This window comes from Triticum aestivum, chromosome 5A (genome assembly GCF_018294505.1).
Source record: "Triticum aestivum cultivar Chinese Spring chromosome 5A, IWGSC CS RefSeq v2.1, whole genome shotgun sequence".
In the NCBI taxonomy this organism is placed as follows: Eukaryota; Viridiplantae; Streptophyta; class Magnoliopsida; order Poales; family Poaceae; genus Triticum; species Triticum aestivum.
Window position 1 is genome coordinate 305,402,810 of NC_057806.1, and position 4,734 is coordinate 305,407,543.

The window sequence follows — 4,734 nt, forward strand, 5'->3', positions numbered from 1 at the left end:
TATTTCTTGTAGATCTCGTCATGGCCAAACAAGTGTACGAGTGCAACTGGGTTCCCTCCCGTGTCACAGAATCACAGCTGAACGATCTAGTCCTGATTGGCGCTTTGGATAGCAAAAACACGATTCATTGGAGGGTTCCTGGAGATGAATGTCCTCCTACACCCCAGGAAGGAGAGGTCGTGGTCTTCACAGATCATATGGCCCGGGGCTTTAAACCGCCCGGCTCCAAATTTTATCGGGATGTGTTAGCCAACTTTCAACTCCGTCCACAGGATATCGGCCCCAACTCCGTCACCAATCTTTGTCATTTTCAAGTACTTTCTGAGGCATATCTTCAAGAGGAGCCTTCAGTCAAGTTGTTTAGGGATCTCTTTCATCTGAACCGTCATACTGAATTCACTGACGGCCCTAATACCGAACTGGGCGGTATGGCCATTCAGAAGAGGAAAGAAATCACTTACCCTCACGTCAAACTCCATACGCACCCCAAAGAATGGAACGTAACTTGGTTTTATTGCAAGGATACATCTCCTGCCGATGAAAATCCCTTGCCTGGCTTCCGTCCGGAACGGCTCAGCAACACTCACCCTTTTCCACAGAGGCTAAGCGCCAAGGAGAGAATTAAATATGCCCCTCAACTGTCCAAGCTCCGGGCCTTCATGGCCAATGGTTTAACAGGAATAGACCTTGCACGCTGCTGGATATCATGGAGCATTTTGCCTCTAAGCCGGCGCCCAAATTTGATGTGTGAGTATACTGATAGTGTCGATGACCCAGTCCGACACACTAAAATCCAACTCCCTGAGGACGAAGTCACAGAATCTGTGAAAAAGATGCTGAATGAACCGGAGCACCTCTGTGCTCAAACCGGTCTGCTTCCTTACTGCACCACCAACAAACCGCCAGCGGTAATATTTCAATTGCTCTATTGTTGAACCGGTTTACTATTTTATACATTCAACGTTTTAATTGCTGCTGATCCAGGGTGATAATCCGTTCTGGAGTAAGAAACTTCCTCAAGACAAAACGGAGAAGGCAGGACGGCCAACCCGGCCCAAGACCAAGGTTATCAAGAAACCAGCTCATAAGAGAAAAACCACCGCTTCTTCTGACCCAGCTATTGATGATGATGTGGGTAATCCGGATCTTGAGGTAGAACTTGATTCACTTGGCTTACTTTTTACATGCCTTATTGATGATGATGTTTGTCAGGATGACGCTGAAGCCAGCAATGCGGTTTTCGTTGAGGTAACCATTCTCTCTTCCGACTCAGAAATCTTGCCCTTGCCAAAATTTCGCCGGGCAAACCGGAAAGTTAAATTTTCTCATCCTCTTGCTTATTTGGATTCCCAATTTCTTATGAAGACCCAGCAACACGAAGCTCGCCGCACAACCCGGCACAGTGGCCAGGTAGTTACCTCTGCCGGTTTACCAAACAGTCCGGTTCGAAAACGCCGCTCCGAGGTCTCCGACCTTTTTATTGATTTAAATCGTAAAGCGGGTTTCTTCCGTCAACCTCTTAATCCATCCGACTCCGATTATCAGGTCACTTCTCATTCATCATCTGGTGAATCGTCGGCCACCCAGCTACCACCTTTGAAAATAGTTGCTGGGTAAGTTAAACCGAACATATGCTTCCAGTATACTACGCAATGGTTTACACTTTTTCCTTAATTTTTATCTTTTCTTCCAGGGCTAAACCGAAACCAAGCAAGAAGGCCCGCCTGGATAAAACGGCTGAAGAAAACGTGGCCCCAGAACATGACCAAGTGCCGGATCGTGAAATGTTTACTTCTGAAGATATCCCTAATGATCCTCCTCTGCAAGACAACATTATCCCTGAAGAAGGTCTTATTAATACTCCAGCGTCTGCTGATCCGCCTGCCAGCTCTGTCCAGATTGAGAAATCCCACACTCCTGCTGACAAAATGGCCGCACCAACCCAAACCGGCGAGTCAAAAGATGATGATGTTGTGATTACCGGTGTAGGCCGCTCTGAACCCGGGAATCCTGCCACCCTTACCAGGCATACCATCAAAGAGGATTCTTCCCCTTTGAACAAAGGAAAATGGGATGTTGAATTAGAAACATACGCCGCTCTGAATGCTCAAGATCTTCACTCTGGCTATTTAAACCGGCTTTACACTAGCCGTGACTATGAAGCTGGTCTGGTCAAAATGATGAGGGATAAATTTGAGGTAAATTCCATCTTTCTTTTCTGCCATTGCATTCATCCCAGTAGCCCCCAAGGGCCGGTTTGTGACCTTGGTCAAACCGGGACTTAATCCTGAATATAGTTTGTGAAATCCGTCGGCATAACCCTCGAAGGCCGGTTTAGCATAAGCAAACCGGGGCTAAAATAAAAAGCTGTCCTTAGAACATGACTTGATCAAATAGCCATTAGCCCCCAAGTGCCAGGTTGAATACTTGTATTGAGCTTGGGACTTTGTAATCGAGCAATATACAAAAAATTGAAGGTACATTAGCCCCCAAGTATCAGGCATATAGCTTTGTTATGTGGTTGATACTTCAATTTCTTGGCTCGCCTGTGCAAAGCTTTAAAATGCCATCTGTATGCAGGCTGAGATTAAAATCAAGAAGGACCGGATTGCCGATTTGCAGGAGGCACTGAAGACCCAGCAAGCTGAAACAGATAAAACCAAGCAAGAATTAACCAGCGCTTTGAACACTGCGGAACGAATGAAAGAAAGTTTCAAGAAAGAGCGGGCTGACTGGGCCACTGAGAAGGCCGGTTTAGCCAAAAGAGCAGAACATGCTGAAGCGGCCCTTAAACCGGTGGTGGATGAACTGACGGCCGTACAGCGACAAATACACTCTATGACTGCTGCAATCTTTGGTAAACTCCTTGTAACTTCTGTGATGAATTTGAATCTTCTGTATCGTAAGTCCGGTTTGAAACCATTCCAATCTTGTTGTAGGCACACGTATTGGACACTTAGGAAATGATGTGCGGAAGAAATTGAAAGCTGCCTACACCTTGGTAGAACAATTGTATACCGGAGCCCAACGGATCATCACCACAGCTTCTCACAACAACCCGGCGCCCTCTTTAATCCAGGACACTCTTAGCAAGTTGTCAATGCTTCCAGCCCGGATTGAGGAGCTGAAAAAATCCGCTGCCCGAACCGGAGCCATTAATGCCTTAATCCGGGCAAAGGCATGGGTGCCCGACTTTGATCCTGTGGAAGCAGCTCAAGGCTATCCCAGTCTGAAAGAAGATGGCTCTGAGTTCAACGAAGAAGATTTAAGGGCCATAAACTATGCAGTGCGCCCTCTTGCTTGCCAGTTAGCTGAAGAGGCAGATTTGACGCATTATCAAGCACAATATAACAATCAAAACAAGCGAGTGCCTGCCCCAACTGTTGAAGCAGAGAATCTGATTCCTCCAATCCGTAAGCACACTTACGCCCCTGATATTGAACCGTCTTCCCTGATCCATGAAGAAGCTGTTTTCCAAGCTTTAATGGGAATCGACTGGACCACTGTTGATTTCCAGCCAATGGGTAGAGACGAGGAAGCTGAAGCGGCGGAGGATGAGGAGCAGGCTTGAACCGGAAGCCGGTTTGAAGAACTATCTGCAACATCCTTCCACAAAAACAATGATTTTGTTTGAGCACCATGCTGCCTTGTAATAGGATAGTTAAAACTTCTGCCTGGAATATGCCTTCATGCATAAGTACTGAAGCTTTTGCTTGAAAAACTTTAATTCCTATTTCCTGCAATCAAAAAAATTTGAACTGCCATGTTTGGGTATAAAGCTGGCTTATCCAAGCCTGAAGCGGTGGTTTTTATAAACCATTACCGCCAAAAAGGGAGAAAGTAGCCCCCGTACAAACCGTACTGACTTAATACGAGCCCCCTGGTTACTCCATGATGTGAACAGGGAAAAGGTAAACCGGCGGAATCCTCCGGATTAGAGGGGGGACCAAAAATCGTTGGCTGACCCGGAAGAAATATACTTGTTGACATAAAGAAATCCAACAAGAAAAAAACGATCAAACCATGAAAACAACATGGAAGCAAAAGCAATAATAAAAACCATTGCAAAAATATGCTATACTGAGCTGTTCAGATGGCATTACCATGGTCGGACAGGATCAAGGCCCCCAATAGGAGTGACAATGATTCAGGTCAGCCAGGTCCCCAAATGACTCGTGGCATATATGCCAGATCAAGAGGCGTAGCAATGGCTCGGGCCCGACCATGCTCCCAAATGATTTTGTGGCCTTAGGCCGACCAAGAGGCGTGACTGGTTCAGACTTGACCAAGTCCCCAAATGATCTGGTGGCTGTCGCCTATCAAAGGGTGTTCGTTGGTTCGGACATGACCAAGGCCCCCAGTGATATATAAAAACAAATTTCAAGGGGTAAACCGGAGGCCGCTTTAAACAGAACCACTCCGTGTAACCTCGCATGACGAGACAGACAGAGACCCCGCTTCAGCTGAGGCTCCGGTTTAATATATCAAAGGTAATATATACATTGTCATGATATGTACATAGATAGAGCCAATGGCTCAAGTATAGTAAGGCCGAAGATGAGCTATATTCCACGGTCTGCCGGTCTCCTCCTCTGATGTACGTGAGTCTTGATGCTCTCGAATATCAATCAGATAATACGACCCGTTGTGCAGATTCTTGCTGACTACGAAAGGTCCCTCCCAAGGTGGGGATAACTTGTGCATATCCGTTTGATCTTGGATGAATCGAAGCAC